Source organism: Polypterus senegalus, unplaced genomic scaffold, assembly GCF_016835505.1.
Source record: "Polypterus senegalus isolate Bchr_013 unplaced genomic scaffold, ASM1683550v1 scaffold_4960, whole genome shotgun sequence".
Taxonomy (NCBI): Eukaryota; Metazoa; Chordata; class Cladistia; order Polypteriformes; family Polypteridae; genus Polypterus; species Polypterus senegalus.
Window position 1 is genome coordinate 123,960 of NW_024385792.1, and position 26,339 is coordinate 150,298.

Consider the following 26,339-nt stretch of genomic DNA (forward strand, 5'->3'; position numbering starts at 1 on the left):
CCTCCTTAGTGTCCATCCTTTCATACAACTCATCATACGCCTTATCTATAGCCTTCACCACCTCTCTCTTCACCTTACACCTTATACTGGACGCATCTGCTTCAACTTTATATTCTAAGGGTGCATCTGGGTGTTTCAGAATGGGGGCTAGTAAACAAGTCCTTTAGTAGTTCAAAACATTGTTCAACTTCTGGTGTCCAAATACATTTACAATTGGCCCTTTTAGTAAGTGAAATACTGCGAGAAATAACTGAACTAATGTTCTTTATAAATCTCCAATAGTAATTTTATAACTCCACAATTTTTGTACTTAAGGCTTCTGTTTTTCCAAATGAAGCTGATTTAAATTTTTGAATGATTTATATTCAGCTAAAGATTCAAGATATTTCATATCTCAGAAATAAACCATTGTCCTTATGAGGCTTTGGGAATTTTTCTGAGAGACAAAAGAACAGGGAGGTGTAAACATAAACCATGTCATGTAAAAACAACATGGGATTAAATAGAAAGTGCAGGCACCCAAACAGCAGGGATAAAACAGAAAACTGAGCCAAAGGTAAAAGGGATTCAAGAACCAAGAAATGAAGCTAACACTTGACCTATTGAAGAAGAATCAAACGATCAGTGAGAGAGTAGTTTGTTTTGTTAGCCAACTGAGCAATGTTAGCATTTGGAATTATAAACACATGTATACAGAAATCGATTGGGGTCAGAGCCATGGCCATCACAGTCACATAACATGCAACTTATGTTCATAAGATTCCTTAATTGAGGTCATGTGATGCATCAATTGTGTCGAGAAACAAATGAAACAAAAGCTTCCAAATGTAAAAATTAAATTCCAAAAACAGTTTTAAATCTTAAAAAGAAATACAGAATTTAAAATAAAATCTAAAAATAACATCAAATGTGTGTAGTTTTTAACATTATGGAATTCACATTTCTCTAATTTTAAATACCATATATTGGGAACTTTCCATTCATTTTATTTGAAGTGCACTATCTGTAGGCCAACAGTGTAAGAGGTCAAAACTCAAAATCATAAGATCAAACAACAAGTACACCTAAGCTTAAGGGAAAAGTAACAAGCAAAAATCCAAACTAAAATCCTTGATGATTTCAGAAAACTCACCAACCTAACGATGGAATCCAAGAGCTTGGATGGCATCACAACATTGTAGCAACAACTACACATAGCAGCAAAAATGAAACTATAAGGTCCAACATGTCAGGAGTACAAACTTCCATCCATCCATTATCCAACCCGCTATATCCTAACTGCAGGGTCACGGGGTCTGCTGGAGCCAATCCCAGCCATCACAGGGCGCAAGACAGGAAACAAACTCCAGGCAGGGCCAGCCACCACAGGGCACCCACACACACTAGGGACAATTTAGAATTGCCAATGCACTAATAACCCAATTGTGCTCCACTCACTTAGAATCTGGAACCAATGTAGAAAGCATTTTAAGACGGAGAAGCTTCTTTCTGTGGCACCTGCAAAAGAACCACTTTTTCAACCCTCACAAACATGTGCAGTTTTTAATATCTGGAAAAATTTGGAATTAACTTGCTTAGGATCTTTATATAGACAACGTCTTTGCATCCTATGAACAATTACATTCCAAATTTAACATTCAACTACAAATTTCTTTCACTATCTTCAAATCAGGAACTTTGTTAAACAGAACCTTCCAGATTTTCCTCATCTTGCACCCTCATCCACGCTGGAAAATTTATTGCTCAATTTCAAGGAGTTAGACTCCATCTCTACAATATATAAAATCATTTTACAATCCCTTCCTTTCAAAGATCCAAGAGGACACTGGGAAAAAGATCTCTCAATTAATATATCAGAAAAGGAGTGGAAAGTAGCAATGCAGAGAATTCACTCGAGCTCCATATCATAAAGCATACAATTATACAACTCAAAATTATATATCGAGCACATCTGTCTCGACTAAAACTCTCAAAATGTTTCCAGGTCATGATCCAACCTGTGAACGCTGCAAATTAGCTCCAGCCTCACTAGGTCACATGTTCTGGGCCTGCTCCAAATTAACATTATTCTGGACAAACATTTTTAATTACCTCTCAGACAGTCTTGGACTCACAATCCCTCCTAACCCATTAACAGCTGTGTTTGGGGGTCTTCCAGAGGGTCTTAAAGTGGAGAAAGACAAACAAATTGTGATTGCATTCACTACACTGTTGGCACGCAGACTTATTCTGATAAACTGGAAGAACCCAAACTCTCCTCTTTTAAGTCAGTGGGAAACTGATGTGTTATATTATTTAAAATTGGAAAAATCAAATACTCAGTTAGAGGATCTGTGCAGACTAATCAGTAATATTTTGAAATGATTTTATAAAGCACAGAGAATTTGTTGATTTAGGTATTTTTAAAAGCCTTAAATTTTACACCGTTTGGCTTGCTCTCTCTCTCAAGGGTGGGGATCGATCTGTTCTTAGCATAATTCTTTTTTTTTTGTAAAAATGTGATTGCTATGTATTGATTGTAATAAAATTAATAAAATAAATTGCCAATGCACCTAACCTGCATGTCTTTGGACTGTGGGAGGAAACTGGAGTCCTGGAGGAAACCCACGCAGACACGGGAGAACATGCAAACTTTACACAGGGAAGAGAACCAGGTCTCCTTACTGCAAGGCAGCAGTGCTACTCACTGTGCCACTGTGCCACCAGTACAAACTTAAATCTATAAAAAGTAAGAATAATTCATTAAAGAAAATACAATTCTTTTTAAATTTTTTTTCCAGCCTTTGGAGTTTTTTGTTTTTCTGTCCACCCTGGCCATGGACCTTACTCTTATTCTATGTTAATTAATTTTGACTTATGTTTATTTTTATTGTGTCTTCTATTTTTCTATTCTTCATTTTGTAAAAGCACTTTGAGCTACATTTTTGTATGAAAATGTGCTATATAAATAAATGTTGATTGATTGATTGAATTCTGCCAAATAATACATAAAATCTAATTTATAATAGTCAAAGATGACATTGACATGCACTGATACATACCATGACATAAATTCCAAATGCAGTAATATTTTCATATATGCTTATATTTTATTCTTTTAGGATTTTTAAAATTATTTTATATAGTAATTTCATATCTGATGTTGGTTTCACTTTAGGATTTAGAGCAACATATTTATTTTTCTTTACTATTTCATTTTTTATTTTTGCAACAACTGCTGTTGAAATCGTCAAGTCAAGTTGGGGAGCATGCACTTCTACAGCGCATTGCTGCACCTACTACACAAGAAACAACTCGGGATCCTGGTTTGCAACCCCAGGCAGACATGCGGTCCAGTCCCACCCTCCTGAAATGACCCTCTATCTGCCACAGCCAGGTGTTACGTGGTGGACCCTGGTCCAGCCACTCAGGTCCCCAACAATGAGGATCTCATGAGCTAGATCACCCTCGGGAAGCGAGCCACATGGCCGTAGTGCCGTAACTGACACCCCTCACAATGCAGGTAATGTGCCTCATTGGGGATCCATTAGCAACACACAGTCACACCAATGGTACCCAAGGATTTTCTGAGAGACACAGTACCAAAGGAGTCCAGTCTTCATCTCAGGTCACTGGATAATGCCCATGTCTCTGGATAATGTCCATGTCTCACAACCATATAGCAGGACAGGAAGCACCGGGCCTCTAAAGACTTGGACCTTCGTCCTTTTCCAGAGATATCAGGAGCGCCACACACCCCTTTAAAGTGACCTCATGATCCCCATGCTCTCCCAATCCATCTACTGACTTCACAGGAAGAGTCACTGCCAAGTAAGTAAACCTCTCGATGCGAGGTTGACACTTTCTCCATGAGACAGACACACTGCTGATGGCCGTGCACAAAAGATCATTAAAGGGCTGGCTGTTGGTTTTATCAGGACCCTCACAAGCCCAGACACTCAGACTCCTCACTCAATCTCGAGTGCCCGATCAGAACCTCCATTGACTCCATGAAGATAGCAGCATCATCAGCAAAGTAAAGATCTGTGAATCTGTGAAACAGATGCCTCACAGCCGCTGGATCCCACGACCCTGCCCAACACCCAGTTCATACAAGTATTGAACAGAGTAGGAGCAGAACACACACCCCTGACGAACCCCAGAATCAACTGGGGAAAACTCAGAGGTCCTGCCTTCAGTCTGCACAGCATTCACAGTACCAGTGTACAGGCTGGTCATGATATCCAGCAACCTTGAGGGGATCCCGCAAACCCTCAGGATGTCCCACAGAGCAGCTCAATCAACTGAGTCAAAGCTTTACGAAAATCAACAAAGGCTGCAAAAACTTCACATTTGCGCTCCATGAGAACCCTCAGTGCCAGAATGTGGTCAATTGTAGACTTCTTAGGCGTAAAACCAGACTGCTCCAGTCGCTGGTAGGTGAGCAAGTGATCACGGATCCTATTGAGGATGACCCTAGCAAGGACCTTACCCGGCACCAAGAGCAGTGTTATCCCCCTGTAGTTGCTGCAATCCAGGTGATCACCCTTCCCTTTCCAGATAGGGACAAGTCCCATTTTCCAGTCAGTTGGGATGATGCCAATCTCCCAAATGAAAGCAAATATTGCTTACAATGCCAGGAGGACAGCCTTACCACCTGCCTGGAGAAGTTCACCCGGATACCACAGATCTCTGCAGCCTTTCCTCCCCTCAGGTGGTTCACCACCTGTGTCATCTCAGTGAGACTGGGGGTTCAAAGCTAATTAGAGGATCAGCCTCAAGAGCCATGGACCAGAGATATCTAACATCGTAGCAGAGGATCGGCTTTCAACAACTGCTCAAAGTAGCTAGCCCAGCGGTCACAACTGCAGTGTCATCTATAAGGACCGTTCAATCAGCTGCCCTGACTGCAACTCTCCGAGGAACAGATTCAGATTTGCATAATGCTTTGATTCCTCTGTAAGCAGGACATGAATCGCTAGACCACAGATGGTGTGTCACTTGCTCACAGATTCCTCTAACAAACGCCTCTTTTCTGCCCTCAGAGCCCTCACAGCCATACCTCTCAGCTCCGGTACAGACCAGAGTTGACATTGAGCCGTGCTCTGCAACTCCACTCGATGATATCCAAGGTGCCCTGTGAGATGAAACACCTCCTTCTGGGAACACTGCTAACACCTACACAACCCTTAGTAACCTTCAGAGTCTTGTCGCGGAAGGTCTCCCACATCACATTAGGATCAGCAGTCACCCAAATCTGCAAGTTTCTCACACAAACTGCATCCAAACTCGTTAGAAACAGCCTGGTCTTGGAGTCTGGTCAAGTCCACGCTCATTCTCCTAGTAGGTGGTATCCTACTGGATCAAAGCTGGATCCTAACAGTAGCAACAAGTCTGTGGTCAGAATTTACAAACTGGGCATTTCTGTAGACCCTGTAGTTTTGCAAGAGACTCCAGTGTCTGCTCACAAGTATGAGATTGATCTCCTCTACCGCACCACCAGTATTGGAATACCAAGTCCAAGCGATGCGGTTCTGGGCGTTGGAACCAGGATACAACGATTCATGGCCCCTGACTTTTGCAAAGTCAACGAACATGGAGCCACTTTCACCACGGTCACCAGACCCATGGGGACTGAGACAATCCGCATAGCCAGCCCTGATCAGTGCCAGTGGCTGCCTTGAAGTCACCCATGACCAAGGAAGTGTCACCTCGTGGGCACCCATCAACCACCAAGCAAAGTTGCGAATAAAATTTTTCCCTCACCAAGACATCACTCATCGTGGATGGAGCATACATACATTGAGACAACAGACAAGGCACCCAGGGAGTGCCGTAATCTGAGTCTCATAATAAACTCATTGAAAGAGTGACATCGGACACCATCAGAAGAAGCCAACGGTTTCGACTCTTCTGGGATGGGGCTCCCGAGGATTTCCCAATCCCCTTCATGATGCAAGCAGCCTTCCTATGGGTGGGTGCAGAAGAGCTGCTCCGTGGAGAGCAAAAGGAGTCCTTTCTGTCATCTTGGAGCTGTGTGAGGTTTTTACGGTGGCTGGCGTGCCAATCCCGCCACCACCCCATCCTTTCCTTGCAAGTTGGAGGACCATTTGCAGGGCTGGATGCAGTTTAACATCATACCCAGGGCAATATCATCAGACATAACATTTTAAATGCTGATGTGATCGCAAAGTTCTTTATCCTTTGTGGCTACAACAACATTTAAATCTGTTGGCAGTAGAAATCTTCAGTTCTAAGCAGACCCTAGTTGTTGGACTTTGTATTTTGGTTATGACCCCTGCTGATTCTGACTTTTGGGTTTTTTTGGATTTTTTCCACATTTAGTTACTTGGTTCTGGTTTGCCTTTCCACTCTTGACCCTCTGCTTTCCCTGAGAACATCTCTTAGCTGTTTAGTCATCTTCTGATTTCTTTGTGCTCATAATAATCCTCAAGTACTTGGTTGTACTATAGGGCATCATTCTATATTCATAATGCCTTTTAGCTGTATTAAACACTGTTTTCCGTTCTTTAACTTTTTAAAGAAGATGAGATAATACACAAAACAAATCTCTAATTTAGTAGAGGAATCTGTAACTTCATGAATTACAGCTGAGATAAGAAGAAGTTGATATTTGTTTTATTGGTAGTTATGTGCAGGGATTTAACCCCTAATTATGATTTTCAACAAAGAATCAGATAGTAATCCTGGATTACTTGACGATCTTACAGTGTTTGTAGGTTCTCTTTAATGTGTTCTTCCATAGTCCATATGGGTCCTTTTTGGAAGGAGTGCTCCTTGTAACAAATCTATTATACAACTAATTTCATAATGGCAAGAGACTTCTGTTTTATAAACACATTTTGAAAATCTTCACCTTTACATGGCACAACATACACCATATAAGAGTGAATTATATGTGAAAGTGTTTTCTGCACACAATGTTCTTTGCTGTAATTTTTGACATGGACTAATCTAAGACAAGATTGTATTACGAGACACATGAATCTCAGAATTAGATTAGATCATGTGCATTGGATGACAAGACGGGTATTTGTTTGTGTACCAGATCAACATGCAGAAGTAGTTTATTCTAAAACCCTCGCTCTATGGTCTTTCTAATAACTGGTAGTGCCATTGGCTGAAGTTTTAAGGGTATAGATAGAATATTTAATTGAGTTAAAAATCTTCTTCTTCCTCTTCATCCTTTCCCAATTCTATGTGGGGTTGATGTGCTTGATTAACCTTCTTCAAACTATTTTTTTTTCAACCTGCCCATCAGTCAAGCCCTTTTCCTTCAGATATTCTTTTACTTTATCCATCCACCTCCTCTTTGGCTTCCCTCACTTTCTTTTCCCCTGTACCTCCATTCCCATCACTCTTTTGCCCACATATACACTGTCTGTCCTCATCAAATGTTCATACCACCTCAACCTACTTTTCTGTATTTTCTTAGATATTATCCTACTTTACTTGTACCTCTTATTGTCTCATTTCTTAATATGTCCTCTTTTGTAACTCCACACATACATCTCATCATTGTCATTTCTGCAACATCCAAATTCTTCTTTAACTCTTTTAGGGCTAATTTTTTTGTTTGTTTCTTTTCTCCCAGGGCTGAATATTTTTCCAAAAACTAACTTTTTAAAAAAAAGAACACAAAACAATTGTTTAACATATTAAATCAACAAAAAAATCTATTTTTGACTAATATAACATTTTTGCATTTTGTATGAGCCTGCATACTATATAATGTAACATATTATTTCACATACTGTACATGTTACAAAGCAAAGTCCTGCAAAGTGTGGTAACACTCAAAGCAGCCAATTGCATGCATTGCCACGTTGCACTGCTTTACAATATGTGTTGCACTGGTGCCTCTTTTTCAGTTGCCTGTTGCTGCACACAACACAGTCAGGCTTGTACTTTTGTCCTCATATGTTGCAGGAAAGTGGCGCTCAGTCAGCCTGTCTGGCACTGCTCTTTGTGATGGCCTTCCTCGCTTTGCCAAAGGCACTCCAACATAATCTGCCAGCAAGCTGTCAACCACCTTCTTGCGGAAATCTGCCGCAGTCACAGTGCTGTCACTGTTTGCCTGCTTGAACAATATGTAGCCATTTGTAAGTGCAATGTCACGCATGAGATGGTACACAGTGTGGTATCACTTGGTGGACTTATAGCCGTAAGCATATGACCCCAGCATCTGATCCAGTCGATCAACTCCGCCATTTTACAATTACACTCCTCAAGTGCAACTGGCTTGTCCAGATTCCTACGTTCTGGGTTTCCCTTTGAACGAATTACTTTCTCACATAAATTGTTGGTGTGAACTGTAGTAAGACATGTCACCCGTTTGACATCATGCCATGCCAATGCCACCAAGTTATCCACCACCATGAAAACAGGATTGTCACCTCTTTTCATCTTTAGCCTCTCTGGCATCAACTGTAAAGGCATGTGTCTCCTGTTCACCCTTACTGTGCCACAAGCTCCAATTCACCTGCTCTGTAGCTCCATGAACAATTCTGGTGATGTATAAAATTGTCCAAATGAACACAACATGACCCAATTGTTCATAGCCCTGAAGCAGCTCTAGCACAACCTGACTTGTCAAAGGACAGTTCTCTCTTTGAAAGGAATGCTTTCCAGTATAAGTAATTACTTTCAGGCAGAAACCAGTGTTTGCTTTTGCCAGTACAAAATCCTTTATGCCATACTTTGTGGGCTTGTCTGGCATATATTTGCGCAAAAAAAGCCATCCCTTATATTTTATTATTGATTCATCCACAGACAAATCACGGCCAGGCTGATAAAATTGTTTATATGTTGGCTCCACTATGTCAAGCAGGGGCTGAGCTTCACACATGGAGTTATAGCCTGGCTCACCCCTTGGGATTTGCTTCTGGTTATCACAGAACTGAATGAAGCTTTGCAGCAGCACATACCTATCACGTGGCATAACCTGTCCAAAGCCACCAGGTGACAAAGTACGTTTGGACCAATGCTCCCTGAAATTATATCACCAGTCTAGTCCCATCTCTATCTGCAATGCCACAAAGCCCTTCATCTTGTCTTTTGTTGTGGGTTTGCACAAACGAGAATGGGAGCAAGTGCATCCGCAATTCAAAAATTGCTCTGCATACCTGTTTGTTTCGTCTGATATCAGCTGAAACACTGCCTCAGAAAAAACAGAGTGAAATAGTCCAGCGGCATGAAATCCGTTGCATCCAGCAGCTAGCCGTGCCTTCTTGTGAAGTCCGTTAGCCAGTTCAGCTCCCATGGATCAATTTCTGGGTATTCCTCCCAAGCGAACCTTGCCGTAGGTGCATCGGCAGCACGAATGCGCTCAGCTGCAGCCGAGCAGCTGAGGCGGCATCGGCTGCTCTTCGATCAGCTGATGCCGGCTCCTCAATCTCTTGCTTGATCTCCTGATCACTGTCAATGAAATCCGACTCTGAAAAATCAGAGTCCGACTCTGCGATAATGCACAAAATGTCATCTGCCGAGTTTTTTCTTTTCTGCACTCGCTTCGCTCCCTCGTGAGATGTTGATGCCATCTTGCCTTTGTTTGCATTTTTACATATAGCAACTCACGTACATATAAGGATCAGTTGTTGAGTCAATGAGTCTAACATTCTTCCAAGCAGAAGGGGAATGCCTGTGACGTGACAGTGAGTTTTGTCGCTATTAACAGCTGATTGTCACCCTCTATCCCAGGATGTCGACTTTTGTCGACATTCGCCTCAACCCTCCTGTCGACAAAAGTTGACATCCGCCCTAAAAGAGGTAATTGCTCCTATCTCAGCTCCATACACCATTGCTGGTCTTACTTCTGTCTTAAAACCTCACCTTTAAACTTCTCCTTAATTCTTTGATCGCATAATACTCCTGATACCATTTTCCAATTGTTCCTTCCACACTGCACTCTATAGGTTGTCTCTGCATCTAATTCTCCATCTTGGGCTACCATTGATCCATTGATATTTTAATTAATCCACTGTATTCAATAGCTATCTCTACAGGCTAATTTTGAATCCTGATCATCATTAACCCTCAGATATTCCATGTTTTTACTTTTTATCTTCAATCTTCTGTCTTCCAAAGCCCTTCTCACTTCTTCCAACTCCAAACTATCCCTCCACTTGCTTCTTTCTGGTGCTACACAACACAATGTCATCATGTAATGGAAATTTTACATCTTATTAAAGAAAGAAACATCATTTAACAGGACAAATCAGTTATCAGGCAGAAGAAAAGACGTTCATTGTATCTTTTAATTACTCATCGGCAAAATGCCTTGGAGGGTGTATTCTTCAAAGCAGTCTGTTACAGCCTGGTCATAATGATCCAAGAAAACAAAGAATAGAGGTTCATTTTATAAACTACTGAATTTACATACAGTGTCAATCAATGTATATATTGGTTGGTTATACTCTGGTTGGTTCATTGGTTTACACCCAAATGATTTATATAAAATAAAAGTCTGTTATGTTTTATTCTTGTTCTTCTTATACCTTTGAGTTGTGCCACCACCCTTGAAATTTCTGTGTGTATAACAATTGTCCATTCTCATTTATAGGACATCTGCTGATTTCTTAGTCATCTCATAGTCATCTTTCAGTTCATTTTGTATATTACATCAACCTTTCCTCTTGTACATTATTTGTTTACTTGACCATCTCAGTATTTTTCCTAAACCAGTTTTTGTATTTCAGTGTACATCTTGCTGTTCACTTGACATTTATCTGGTTTCCTGGTGAGCCTAAACAGGTTTCTGACATTTATTAACTCTTTATGATATTTCTTTAAGATGAATGCTATAGTACCCTAAAATTATTCTTCCACAATCAGCAGTGGGATTGGTCTTTTATCCCATGACTCACCACATCCATAACCACATCAAAGAGGTAAGGACTTCAAGAAGATCAATGATGCAGACCTCTTCTAACTGGATCTTGTCTGTTACCTCAGTCCCTCACTCCCTCATACATATCCTGGACAATCCTCACATACTTCTCTGGTCCTCCTTTCTCTTCCATGCACCTCCATGGCTCTTTATGTGGCACTTCTATAAATTAATACATCCATCCATTATCTAACCCGCTAAATCAGGGTCATGGGGGTCTGCTGGAGCCAATCCCAGCCAACACAGGGCACAAGGCAGGAAACAAACCCAGGCAGGGCACCAGCCCACCGCAGTAAATTAATACACTCCATTGGAAAACCTTTCCGTTTTCCTGGAGCTTTTCTGTCAACTGTCTCAATGCAAAGACTGCTTCAGTTGATCCTTCTTTATGCTTATCCTTTCCCAAGTTTTCGTTGTTTGTGACATCAGCTTTATCCCTTTAGAGTTTTCCACAATCCTGACAATCACACTTTTCCTTATAAATAGGTACAATCCCACTGTTGGTATTTTATCCCATCTTGTGGCTTTTCCATTTTCCATTCTTTTCAATACCTCCTTTACTTTTCCCTCCTTATTCTTGGTACTCACCCTTTACTTGGGATTCCACCTTAAATACTACCTTAGATTTTATTAATTCAACAGCTTTTCAAAGTACTCTTTCCTTCTCTCCTTGATCCTCTCATGCTCATTGAACACCAAACCTTGTTCATCTTTCATCTGGTTTATCTGACTAAAATCCTTCCCAGCCCTGTCCTTAATCTTTGCTATTCTACAAATCCTTCTCTGTCCTTTTTGTGTCTGCAGTTTTCACACCCCTAGTCCAAAGCTTGTCTCTTGGCTGTTGTCACTGCCCTCTTCGCCACTTAGTTTGTCTGCCTACACATTTCTTTGTCTTCCTCCCTCCCTCCATGTCGTTTTGTCCCCTTCTCACCATTTATCACATCCTGCACCTCTGTGTTCCATCACCATCTCTCCTTGTCCCCAGGTGGGCTCCTTTCTATTGTCCCACCTAACACCTCTTTACCTACTGTTAATACATCTTTGCTCTTCTCCCACCATTCCCCAACACTCTGAAAGACTGCACTCCATCTCAAACTTTCTTCCCAAACCTCTTCTTAAGCTCTTCCTCTTTTAATCTCCACCACTTTATTCTTGGTGCTGGTTGCTCTGGTTTTATTTTCTTATTGAGTCTGATGTCCCAGTCCCTAACCAGCACTTTAAGCTGAACTGTCACACTTTCCCCATTTTTGACCTTACAGTTCTCTTTAAAATCAGATCTTCCTCACATTATAGACTCTATTTGGCTTTTCCGTTCACCACTACTCTAAGTCACAGACTCAACAACTTAAAGGCTCCTCCCAGCACTTTTGCCTTATTTGCACTCCATTTCATTTCCTGCACACACAACACTCCTACTTTCCACCTTTCCATGAAATCTTTCAACTCTGATCCTTTCCCAGTCATTGTCTCAACATTCAGTGTCCCCACTCTTCCTTTCTTTCATTTACTCAGTCTTCTTCTTCTGTGTCTTCTGGACTAACTCCATTAACCAGGTCCACCCTTGGCCTGGTAGCGCTATCACACTTCCACAAGGTGAAATCTCTCCATGTCGTCTACGGTGTATGCCCTAGCATTTTCGAAGCTGATTGGAGTGATTCCATTATTAATGTTTTGACTAAAGGTTTACTACCAAATGCCCTGCCCCTCTGTATTTATTCTAGATTAGGGCTGGCACTCAGTTGGTCCTTCATCTACACTCGCTCAGATTAATCGTTGTCTTTCAGTGACAAATGACAACACAACTAGTGGCTGTTCCTGTAGTAAAATTCTCAAGCTGTTTGTTAAAGGGTGCCAGAGTTTCACTGACTTTCTCTTGTAAGAAGTGCCATTATGAATCTTTCTGGGAGTTTGTCAATGTAGCACCTGAATTTCACATATCCTCTGTAATTTTCCTTTATACAATTTTTACAACAACAACAACAACAACAACAATGACATTTATTTCTAGAGCACATTTTCATACAAATAATGTCGCTCAAAGTACTTTACATGATGAAGAAAAAGAAAAGACAAAATAAATAAAAATTAGAATAAGGGAACACTAATTAACATAGGAAAAAGTAAGGTCCAATGGCCAGGAGGACAAAAACAACAAAAACTCCAGGCGGCTGGAAAAAAAATAAATATGCAGGGGCTCTGAGGCCACAGACCACCCAGCCCCTCTAGGCATTCTACCTAACATAAATGACCTCAATCAGTCCTCATGGTATTCATGGTTCGCATGGAAGGACGTGATGATGGCGATCATGTGGACTTCTGGCCTTTAATCCATCAATGTAGGGACATCACGGTGCTTTGATTAGGTGGTGGTGGCACAAATAGAAATACAAAAATCAATAAATAAATAGTAAAATATTACTGTTTGCATAATATTATTTATAAACATGTCATCGTTTGCAGGTTTAATTCAATATATTATTATTTTTGTATTTGGTGTTGAAGATGTGTCCCTTTATTAAATAAAATATTTTAAGCTTACTGATTTTGTGCTTTTATAGAAGGAAACTGCAATGGCTGAGTGTGACTTGTGCTGATGTTTTTACAGAAATGTTATTTAGATTGACTAGGCGGCTCTGCCACCGCTCACTTCATTAACCAACCCCAGGGGTGTGTGCTGGGCTCCTGCATCTCTCAGCTAGGCCGCTTGAAGGCTGCCAGGCACCCCCTGTTAGAGAAAGCAATTGTATTCAAAGAATTGCATAGAGAAGAAGTATGCAGGGCATGGGAGGAAAACAGTTTGGTCCTTAGTTATTATAGATAGATACAAATGCCTATTTTAAATACCAATGAATAATAAAATGTGGTAAAAGTAAAAGTAAAAAGATGTAAAAAGTAAAATGTAATAAAAAGCAAATAAAAATTAAATTGAATTAATGCCTTGTCAACAACAATTAATTACTTTTCCTCTAGCTAACATTCCATAAACATTGCTTTTTGCATTTCTGCTTGCATATTGTTCTCTGTATGTTTCTTTTTTTCATTTATTGGACAAATCTCTTTGTTCTTGATTTTTATTGTATGCAGCTCTTTTTTGTTCATTTTCTCTTTTCGACATTCATTATTAGGTCTTGCTACAATTTTTATTGTGATTTAAAATTTGACATTCTTTAATAGTTAATTTGGTTTTCTGCCTTGCCATTATAATCGATTGCATTCAAGTACGAGTTAGCAGCACTTGAAAGTGTCATGCAGTGGAAAGAAGACAGGATGTGTACAGTATTAGTAATGATTGGGCGAGCAGTGTGGAGGTAGTGGTCAAGGCTGAATAACACAGATACAACAGAAACCTTTTTAATACTGAGAAAATAACAGAATGTGTGCAATGTCTTTATATCCTCACAGAGGGATCAGATAAGCTTCACTTGGTATTTTAAATGTATTGTGGACTGTGGAAACCAGGAGGACTTCACTGAATCATTGAAGCTGAGCAATAGTAAGCGTTCACGTGGACCCAGACTGGACAGAGGAGATACTGAAGACCATGAGCAACTTTATAAAATGCTCCTCAAGTAAGGTTGACATCATAGTGGACTTCGTGGCACAAATGAAGTTAATGAAAAATTTGTTCACTTCTTGTCAGACTGCCTGGATATGATATCTTCAATACGTAAACAACCTGATATGTTTATGTTGGTCTAAGTGCTCTCCTGTCTCTTTTTATAGACTCATTAGAACTAGAATTAGAATTAAAAGTGTTATCTTTTTAGCATTCCTGCAACACTCACCAGGAACCTCATGCATAAACGGTGTGTACGCACAAAAATGTTGCATACTCCCATTTCCACGCTAAAATCGCGATGTATAAAACCTAAACTTGGCATAAAGCCATGCACATTTTCACCCTATTCACCCTAACTAAAACCCTGGTGTACACAAAATCTCCACTCGGTTTTCCAAACTGCCTACACCCAGCGTCAAAGCAGTGCTACTGTTCCTGTGTGGTCCTGTGTAAGTGGACTGGGGGTCTCATGGTCTGGAATCCCTACAGATTTTATTTTTCTCCAGCTGTCTGGAGTTTTTGTTTTTTCTGTCCCCTGGCCATTGAACCTTACTCTTATTCGATGTTAATTAATGTTGATTGTTTTGTTACGGGAAAATGGTTCAAGGGATAAGAACATAAGTAGGCAAAAGAATCAGAGAGAAGAGGTCCAATACTTCTATTTTGTTTACTTAATCAATTATAACATTTAAATACATATGAATGGGTTATAGAAATAAAGAGACAAACTTATACTTACAATAACATACATACATACAGTAACATACATCAAAAGACCCAGAGCCATCATCCCAGACCAGTAGACTGAGGGGGCCCGCTTGTCAGTCTTGTCAAAAGATCAACCCTTTTAGCCTTTCATTTACGGGCGGCGCGCTGTCCCCACGGTTGAGCCTCCAAAGAAACTGAGGCGAACCTTCCCTTATATACTAATTGAGCGTCCTTGCCCAAAGCGCTTACGTGTAAGCAGTGTATACAGAAGTGATTAGTTTCAGCACACACACCTTTCCACGGGACGCGTGTTGTTTTGCACTTGGTCCTGATGATGACGACACCTGGTACCAGGAGGCACACAAAAATAAGAATTGCGTAGTGAAGCCCCTTGAAGTGAAAAACAAGTCAGCATGCCCCTTTATCCTGACGGAGACGGCGTCTGGTACCAAAAGGCACACAAAAATAGTGAAGCCCCTCGAAGTGAAAAACAAGTGAAAACAAGTCAGCATAACCCTCTGGCCATATTCCCAGTACTTTTCCTTCTTGAAGCTGGTTTTTGCCTGAGCGACCAACGCCCATCTGCTCTCTTGATCCCCCCTCTCTTTAGAAAAATCCTTCCATTACATTGATTTATTTTGTTTTATTATTGTGTCTTTTATTTTTCTATTCTTTATTATGTAAAGCACTTTGAGCTACGTTTTGTATGAAAATGTGCGACAGAAATAAATGTTGTTGTTGTTGTTGTTTCCTTTTCTTTTTAGATCCACATTCCTGACACGGCTTTATCATATACACTGAAATTAACCACATATTGTTTATTAGTTTAATGCATCTGATTGTAATTAGCCTGTAACAACATAATGGTCCACAGAATGGCCACACTATTCTAAATACCATAGCTGCTTTAGCGTTGTTCCTCTCAATGCACCACTCAGACTGTTTATCCTACTGTATTTGAGTGTGCAATCTGATCGGAAAGAGAATTATTGTTATACAGCATCAAGCACACGCTTCCTCAGCCATGATGTCTATTGAACTGATCTCATACGTCAAACGCTTCAGAGCCTCTCCTGTACGGACCTCACAGTTCAGAAACAGTTTCATCCCAAGAACTCTAAACGCACTCCATCAGTCCATCAGGTGCTCCTTGTAGAACTGTTAGGACTTATTAGTACAATCACCTCACTGTAAACTTGCACTACAGTTATAATATTACACAACCTGCCACTTTATAAAGTGTATTTACATATGATGACGATATCATTTTTAAAATGAAATGCAGAAAAATATGTTTATTATATTATACAGGTAAAACTTTAACTTCATTTAAATAATCTAAATTGTTAATAATTAAACATATGAGGACACGGTGCCGAGTGCTAGAGAGGAGCTGGCATTCCGTTCACAGATTGTTCCTGCCTCACACTGTATTATTCTAAATATGTAAAATGAAGATATTTCAATGTTCCTTAAAAGTTTTGAAGAATCGTCGTTGTAAGCTTACAGGTGGCTTAACGTCTATCACAGAGCTGATTGTGTTGCGATTGGGTATTTGGAGAAAGAAAAGTAAGGACAGGAATTGGAGGTTAGTACGTTTGAAAGAGACAGTACTGCTACAATAAATTATTTCATTGAAGGTCGCACACAGCGCAGCAAGCATTTTACATGAGGCAGGAACAACCACTGCGCCACCGTGTTCCTATGTTTAACATGATTTAACTCCTATTATCATGAAAATGATATCAGGTGGCACAGTGGCGCAGTGGGTAGCTGCTGCCTTGCAGTTAGAAGAACTGGGTTCACTTCCCGGGTCTGCCCTGCGTGAGTTTGCATTGGGCTGGCACCCTACCCGGGTTTGTTTCCTGCCTTGCGCCCTGTGTTGGCTGGGATTAGCTCCAGCAGAGCCCTCATGACCCTGTAGTTAGGATACAATGGATTGGATAATGGATGGATGATATCAGGCATACATCTCAGTATTTAAATTATTCAGAGAGCTGTAATATCACAAATGTAATGGATTCTGTGTCCTTTCAGAGGAAAAGAAAGCCGGAAGCACGTAGTGATTCACACACATAGAGCACACAGAAGATCAAATACAAAACAAATCATTTAACGTGTTACTTTAGTTATGATGGGATTTGAGAAACTAGTAAATTAAACGATTTTTAAGAGGAAGTTTATCATGTTCTACTTTAATGACAAAATAAACTACGTGATTAAAGTGGACATTTTGAGATTAAAGTTGACATTCCGTGCTTTTTCCCACTGTGTGCCTATTTTTTGTCTGTACCCTACTAAGCTTTCATATGACACTCAGACGGTGGCCTATGACTTTCCTTTTCACAGGGACTTTGATGTCTGACAACTACTTTTTATTTCAGGCACTGTGTGACTTTGTGAACTTTTGCATTCAGGTTTCTCTGACATTCTGTCACTTGATCAACTTCCTTTGTTGATTATTCCGCTGTTTAAACCAAAAAATAGTAAATTTTTCTTTGCCTCCACTTGGTATTCGCTGAAATTCTTTTATTCACCCCATGCCTTTCCCATTGTCTTTTCACAGAACGCTAAGCTTAAGGGCTATTTATATTGATTTGCATATTCAAAGAGGCGTAATTCTAGAAGGTGTTGGGGCGTGGCAGCATGTGCGTGCATTGCCTTTAACGCTGACTGGGGTTTATGGAGCGGAAGAACATGGAAGTTGGCTAACACACAGATTTATGTATCTGGATTTTTTGTGCGTATGAACATTTCTGCTTTTGTCTGTACGCCATGTATTAGTGTGAAATTTACTCATGGCGTTACGCATGAGGCCCCAGGTGTTATTTTGTTCCTATTGGTACTGTGTTGTTCATGTAGCTCCTTCTCCTCCATTTATTTCAGGTTTCTCTTCTTCATTTTTATGTGAACTGTCATGACTATTTGTGTCCCTAGTTTAAATTCCTTAACAGACCAGTCCAGTAAAAGACAAAGCATAGATAAGCAGATTGGCGAAAAACACCATTAGCATCTCTTACTATATATAAATGCACACATAAACGAAAGAGGGAGAAAATGTATTGTAGATAACAGTGATATATGTAGTTCTGTTAAGGACTTTTTGCTTTTAATTTATTTCTATATATGTTGTTTTCTTATTTGTATTTATTTTTTCTCTTTGTGATTTTAAAATCTTTAATTTACTTTTAGTAAACTGCTTTCAACTATCTTTCCTGCATGAAAATGTGACATAAAAATGTTATTTTTCGGTCCTAAATTTTTCATTCTTCTAGTTTTCTAGATGATTTCAATGAAGGAACATTTTGGGCCATGCGTTGTTTATTTAAGCAGTATGAAGAAATGAAAGGATGTGACACCCTTCCACGCCTCATCTCTTTATTTGCACCCTTTCCAAACTTAACAAACACAGAGAGGAGTTATGAAAGTAACTTTAGTGACTTCAATTTTCTGCAACGACATCATCAGGACAATGTTCTAGTTTCACGGCACAAAGAAGCTTTACAACAAGTTCAGCAATTCATATTCAGCAGTGTTTTGGAGACTGGAAGGTATGTTTCCTTACTGATCAATAAACTTTAGGCAGAAAAAATATAAATGGACATCTTTGCAGCTGTTGTAGATGCAGGGATTGAGAAGATCACTTCAACATCTTTTGTATTAGGGAGTTTTCTCTTTTTGTGGCCATTTGTTTAAAGAACAGGACTGGCAACAAGTAAACGTTGGGACACCAACCAGGTCATCCCTTTTAATTTAAGGAAGTCTGACACAAATATTGCCTTAACTAATGAAATAAAATGCCACTCAAGCTTAGAACAACAAAAGTGCTATGGCTTCTCTTTAACAACAATAGGTAATTTTTTTGGCGCTCCACCCAGCATTTTGCTCTCTGAGAGAAAAACACTTCTTTAGGTTCTTTATGGCACTCATCCTGGAAATGTGGGTCTAAGTGCCTTCGTTGGATGATTTCTGTGAACTGCAAGAAGAGAACAACAGCATTAGATGCAGTGCCTCCTCTTGCCCCAACGGAACAATACATACCTCGATCAAGCCCGTGAAGTGATCCTCAGACGTACATGCACAGCAATTTTATAATTGACTTCTTTTTATTTTAATGTGATTCTCTTTTTGTTTCTTTATTTTTTATCTTTTACAGCCTTTTGTACATTTAAAGTATTCTGTCCCCTTTCTTCGGTTTTATTATTTCTTTACTGTATGTCCACCATAGTCATCAGTTCTCTCCCTCCTGTTCTCTCTTTATGGAGATGGTAAAACTTGTGTGGCTCTTGCAGTTCTCCCCTGCCCATTTTATTATCTTCATTTCTTATTGCTGTTCCTCATATCTCAACATCACAGGGGTATTGATGGACAGAAGGACAGGGACTTATTCTTATTCCAGGTCAAAGGAGTGCAGAGTGGTAGGTAGTAAGTGTACATTTCGATTTCAACAATCGAGTTGCATTGTTGGCTACTTGGATTAAAAAGATTAGATGGAATTGAATCTTTACTGAGCATTGACTTGGAGTGCTGTAACACTTTGACGGGTAAAATACAATTACGAACTTTGAACATTACAAAATGCAGACACATGAAATACACATTAGGTTTAACACACCATAAGACAAAGAAACTTTTTGTCTAACTTTTTGACTAACAAACTGTATGTCTGTTCATGTTATTGTTGAGATAAGACCTGCAGACAATGGAGAAGAGGAAAATGAAACTCAGCCACAAGAATTAATGAGGGAGATACACCTCTGGGAGCGCACATTCAGTTATAACAGACACAGTCAGCATGGTTAGGGTGATGGAGGCCACAGCCAACTGTCCACCCCTCCTGATCAGAATCACACTAACTGGCGCCTCTCTGTTTAACTCTTTTCACTGATATTTCCGTTGAACCACTTTTTGCATTACGTTTCACTTTCTCTCACTGTATGTTTTGTTTGTGGATGTAATTGTGATGTTTTTCTTGAATTTGAATTTATTTTTGTGGATTATCTCTGGGCTGGGTTCATGGCTTCTTGGACAGATGTTTTGAATATCCATGCGGTTCGCTGGATGAATTTTTGTTTGCCTGGTGCTACCCAATTCCTGAATTGTAAACATTTTTCTTTACAACATGGACATGGCGGACTGTTGTTTTCTTTGAAATATTGGATTGCTGCTGACTATGCCTATACTGTACATTCTTAGACTTGAGAAATTAACTAATACCCATGCTATCAGTAAGTCTTTCATGGGTTTGGTGGCTCAGGTTGCCCCATTGGTTGTCTTTTCTTGTAGTTCAGCGGTTTTCAACCAAAAAGGGGGTGCAAATGTTGCCATATGTGGTGTAATTTCGCTATTCATATAGGAATAAATTTTATTAGGGTTTCAAAAGCGTTAGTGTGGCGCAATTAAAACTGTTATGAAAACTCGGGTTGCAAAAACTTAAAGGTTGAGAAACACTGTTGTAGTTCATTTGAATTTGAATTTGAATTCATTTCATTCATTTGAGCTACTGTTTGTATGAAAATGTGCTATATAAATAAATGTTGTTGTTGTTGTTCATTTTGCGTTTTATGACATTTGTGTTACATTTGTTTGGACAGTTGCCCATTTGCCATTGGCTTTCTTTGGGGCTTGCAATGCTAAGGCAATCACACCTGTAATTGTCTACAGCCTTGTGTTGGAAATTTCTAGCTCTAGTAATTATTGTTATAAGCATCTTATATTATTTCCTGCAAATTTACTAACCTCTAGTTGCATTGGTTTGTGCTTCCTGTGGACTGTTGCTTTGTTGTAATCTCCACTCACCCCACTACCTCTCCTTTCCTGCTGTGCTGCTCTGCTCTTTAGCAAGCTTGCTCTTCTTCATTAAGCACTTGCTTTCTATTATGATGAAATACCCTCAAGATAAACCTCTGCATATAGGGCAATATGTCCATAACAAGTGGTAAAGCTGGAATTTCCTGTAAGACACCTGTATTGAGTACCATGCAAAATATGTACCCCATGGATTAGGATGCCACATCGACAGGCTGTGACTGGTAAGTTTATTAGCAGCATTTGCTCTGGAATTAGCCATCCCTCTCATGAGTTTGAGAATAAGGTGTCAGTGTGCTAATTTTGCATTACATTGAAATTAACTTTGAATGTGAATCTGTAAACAACAACCTCTCAGCTGATAACATTGTATTGTTTAATACAAGGTCTGGCAAAGAGATCATACTGTCACAACTTACTACAGACTGCAACCTTGATATGATTTCTGCTTAACAGAAAGTTGACCAAAACCAAGCAAGAGTAGTGACCAGCAGGGGCATGATATTTTTAATATCTATAAATGATTTAGATAGGAATATAAGTGACAAGCTGGTTAAGTTTGCAGATTATACCAAGATAGGTGGATTAGCAGATAATTTGGAACCCATTAAGTTATCACAGATGGACCTGGACAACATACAGGCTTGGGCAGATGATATCTAATGTCAGTACAGTAAATGTAAAGTTGTAGCAAACCCCGACCTCTAGGAAAGCCATCAGAATTACGTGGCAAAGAAGCCATTATGCTTTTAAAATGAGGGGGATGCAATCAGGCCAACACCTAAGCCATACAATGTTTCATGATATTCAAATATTAATTACACCCCAGGAAAATGCCTGTACAGATTAACACTTCCAACAAACAAATATATGAATATTGCTTATTTATTATAATACATATTTATGATTATGGCAAAGAAAAATAATGACAGAAGTACCAAACAGATATCATAATAAACCCCATACGATGATATTTACAGTGCTGGAAAAGTCTTTATTGTAGGTGAAGAAACTGGATCTAGAAACTTTAAAAATGGTGAAAGGATAGAAAGATGTGGCGGAATATACCTCTTTAATAAACTGTTTCCTGGAACTTGGATAGTGAACACAGTCCTACCCCAGAGTCCAGAAGAAGAATGGTCTTCAGAGGTGCACCTCCTCTCAAAGAGCATTGGTGGAAAAATTACCCATTACCGTCTGTTGGCCATGCACTGTCCTTCTCCACTGCAAACACCCAGTTAATAAAAGGTTTAAGTGCTGCTGATAATGGATTCGATCAGAAAATGGAAAAATCAAAAGGTCACACAACATCCTTTTGTCTGTACAGTGCGTACAAATCACAAAACTACAAACCTCACAACCCCCACATCTGGTATTTGCTGAAATTCTTCTATTTTCCCCATACTTTTGCAATTGACGCTAAGCTTAAGGACTGTTTATATTGATTTGCATATTCAAAGAGGCGTAATTCTGGGAGGAGTAGGGGAGTGGCGACAAGCCTGTGCACGTCGTTACTTTTCATGCTGACTGGGATTTATAGAGTGGGAGAATGTGGAAGTTGGCGTTTGCACAGATTTATGCATCTGAATTGTTTTCTGCGTATGTACATTTGTGCTTTTGTCCGTACACCATGTTTTAGTGTGAATTCTACACATGCCGTTATGCATTAGGCCCCGGTGTGACATTTTAAAATCAGAGATGAACTCACACTGCTTTATCCTTTTGTGGATACAACAAAATTTGAATCTGTTGGCAGTAGGAATCTTCAGTTCTAAGCAAACCTTAGTTGCAGGACTTTCTGTTTTGGTTTTGACCTCCTGCTACTATAGGGCATCATTCTATATTCATAATGACTTTTAGCTGTATTAAATGCCATTTTCCATTCTTCACCTTTCTTAAAAGAAAATGACATGAGATCATACACACTATGAAGGTCTAATTTAGTAGTGAAATCTGCAACTTCATGAACTACAGCTGAGAAAAGTAGAAATTAATATTTGTTTTATTTGTAATTGTGTGCAGATCTGTGTAGTCAATGCAGGCATTTAACCCCCACATATATTTTTCAGCAAATAACTATGTAGTGTCCCTGGGTGACTTGACGATCTTACAGACAGTGTTTGTAGGTTCTCTTTAATGTGCTCTTCTAAAGTCCATAAGGGTCCTAGAATGAGATGTGCATTGGATAACAAGACAGCAATTTATTTCTTTGTACACCAGATCAACATGCATGTTAGTGGCAGAGATAGTTTATTCTAAAATTGGTCTTTTCACTAACTGACAACACCCTTGGTTGAAGTTTTAAAGGTATACAGTAAAAGAATATCTAATTGAGTCATATGTCTTCTTCTTCCTCTTCATCTTTTCCCAATTCTATTTGTGTTTGATGTGTTTGATCAACTTTCTCCATACAGCTCAGTCCTGCATCTCGTCCTCAATCAAAACCTTTATCTTCGGATCTTCCTTTACTTTATCTATCCACCTCCACTTTGGCCCCCTTGCATTCTTTACTTCTGTACAGGTATAAGTTGACTTATGATTAACGTTCAGTTCCAATGGACATGTCGTTACTAGATGTGGACATAAGATGGATCGGTATATATATTCCAACATGAAACTATGTATTGCAATGTATAATAAGTCCCTTAAGTCATATTGCTTCTTTCTTATTCTTTTTATCATCATTTTTAGCACATAGTGTAGATTTTCTATCATTTCTTTTGTAAATTATTATTTTATTACATTGTTACTTTTGCTCACATGGGTTTCAAATCAGTTCCTTGGTTTCCCTGATGTTAAAATGCAGATAATTCTGTTTGTACCAAGAAACAAACTTTTCCACCTGACCCTTAACTCTGTCTCATTCCCTTTATCAATATATCCCATAAGTGCAGAATCATCTCAAATTTCTGTAATCAACATGGCTTTCTTTTATATTCTTCCAGTTGAGCAGTGTATGGTAAGTCTTTGTCTATGTCCTTGGCGTGTTGTGTTGTCAGTTACAATCAATTCGTCATTCTCTACTATAAGCCCACCTAGAGTCCACCAAACACAGATGTTAATGTGTTTGGAGTGATTATGAAATTGTTTGGTCAATGGCTCAATAGTAATTGCAAAAGGCGATGGTGATAGAGGGCATCCTTATCAAGTACCAAATTTTTGTTTTTAAGTAGTTTGAGATCATGTTGATACAGACAGCAGCTTCTGGCTTTGTATAAAGTAATTTGATCCATCAGTCTACTGAGGGGCTCTCAGGTAATCAGGGAAGGCGTTCCACAGTCTCGGCACAACAGATGAAAAAGCCCTATCACCCATACTGCGAAGCTTGGTTCTAGGGACTTAGAGAGTGTTAGTGTGTACAGAGCGGAGGGTGGGTGAGGAGGTATGAGGGTAAGGAGTTCCTGTAAGTAAAGGGGGCATGTCCATAAATGCACTGATGGGTGAGGAGAACGACCTTGTACTCTATTCTGAGTGGGACAGGGAGCCAGTGAAGGGTTTTCAGGATTGATATGGTCATGGTTTCGCACACTCATCAGGATCCTGGCAGCACAATTCTGAATATACTGGAGTCTCTGAATACTCTTGTTAGGAATCCCGATGAGGAGCGCATTACAGTAATCCAGCCTGGAGGAGACAAAGGCATGGACGGGCTTCTCTGCATCTTCCAGTGTGAGAGTTGGTTGGAGTTTAGTGATATTCTTGAGGTGGTAGAAAGAAGACTTACAGAGGTGTTTGATGTGAGTTGACAAAGGTGAGTTGAGGGTCCATTTTAACACCCAAATTGGTGACAGATGTGGAAAGGGGAATGTTTTGGCCAGCAAAGTGATACTGGTGATGGTAGAAGAGTGGAGATGGTGTGATGTGCCAACTAAGATGGCTTCTGTTTTGGATCTGTTTAGCTGAAGAAAATTGAGCCTCATCCACGCCTCTATCTCCTCCAGGCAGGTAGTCAATGTAGATATTGGCAGAGGAGCAGTAGAGGAGGTGGGGGTAGTCCTGAGGTAAAGCTGAGTGTCATCAGCATAGCAGTGAAAAGATAAACCATGTCTGCTAATGACATTTCCAAGAGGGAGCATGTAGATGGTAAAAGGATGGGGCCTAGTACAGAGCACTGTGGGACACCAGAGGTGATGTTGTGGGTATGAGATTTTGTGCTGCCCAGGGCGACATTCTCAGTTCTGCCGGTCAGGTAAGATGTGAACCAATTGTGAACATTTCCAGAGAGTCCAATGGTGTATTTCAGGCGGTGAAGGAGAATGTTGTGGTCTATTGTGTCAAAAGCAGCTGTCAGGTCAAGGAGGATGAGTAAAGAAGGGGAACCAGTATCTGCTGTTATCAGAAGATCATTGGTGACCCTGACCAGGGCTGTTTCGGTGCTATGGCCAGGGCGGAAACCAGACTGAAACTTTTCAAACAGATTATTCAGTTTGAGGTGATCATGAAGTTGTGTTGCAACTATTTTTTCCAGAACTTTAGAGAGAAATGGAAGATTGGAGATGGGCCTATAATTGGAGAGAACTTCAGAATCCAGGGTGGGTTTTTCAGTAGGGATCTGATGACAGCAGTTTTTAGTGAAGAAGGAATATGGCCAGCCAAAAGGGACTGGTTTATGATCCTGGTGATAAGTGGAGCGACGGCAGAGACGTTGGCCCTCAGCAAAGCTGAGGGAAAGGGTCCAGGAAACTGGTAGACAGTTTCATTTTCCTGATGACGTCCTCCACCTCTTCCCGTGTGGCAACAGAGAAGGAGCAAAGGGGCTGGACAGTCTCAGACAGTAAGTCGACAGTTGGGGGCAGGATATCTGTGGTGAAGAGGTGTAAGCGGATGTTATCAACTTTTGTTTGAAGAAATTGATGTGCATATTGTACCTCTCATCGGTGAGCAGGTGAAGGAGGTTTGAGAAGGTGATTTATAGTTGAAAAAAGTTTTTTGGGGTTCCTGGAACTGTTGCTGATGATGGTGGAATAGAACCTGGACCGTGCAACCTTCAGAGCTTCTGCATACGCCCTCTTGTGTTCCCTGTAAGCCTGTTTGTGGACAGTCAGCCCAGAGACCTTGAACCGCCGCTCAAGGACATGCCCAGCCGTCCTCATTTTTCGCAGTTCACAGGTGTACCAAGGTGCTGAGCACGAGAATGAGACGGACCTGGATGTTAAGGGGCGTGGAAGTCCAGGAGACTGCTCAGGGATTGGATGTAAAAGTCCACAAGGTCAGCAACAGAGAGGGAGCTGGTAGGGTCAGAGGAGAGAAGTTTAAGGTCCAGGGCCAAGGCATCCACATTGATATTCTTCAGATTTCTGAAATGAATCTGTTGTTTTAGTTTGGTATGGGGGGAAAGAAAGGGCAGCTCCATTGACACTACTTTGTGGTCTGAAA

At 40.1% G+C, this 26,339-nt stretch overlaps 1 long non-coding RNA gene across 1 annotated transcript in view; it reads left to right on the top strand.

The window, feature by feature from the left end:
- The window catches only part of LOC120522464, a 125,586-nt gene extending 111,042 nt beyond the window's left edge, over positions 1 to 14,544 (top strand). Inside the window, exon 11 of the long non-coding RNA XR_005632391.1 lies at positions 14,291 to 14,544. This is a non-coding gene — a long non-coding RNA (uncharacterized LOC120522464). The remainder of the gene's footprint in view (positions 1 to 14,290) is intronic.
- Positions 14,545 to 26,339: the final 11,795 nt, after the last annotated feature.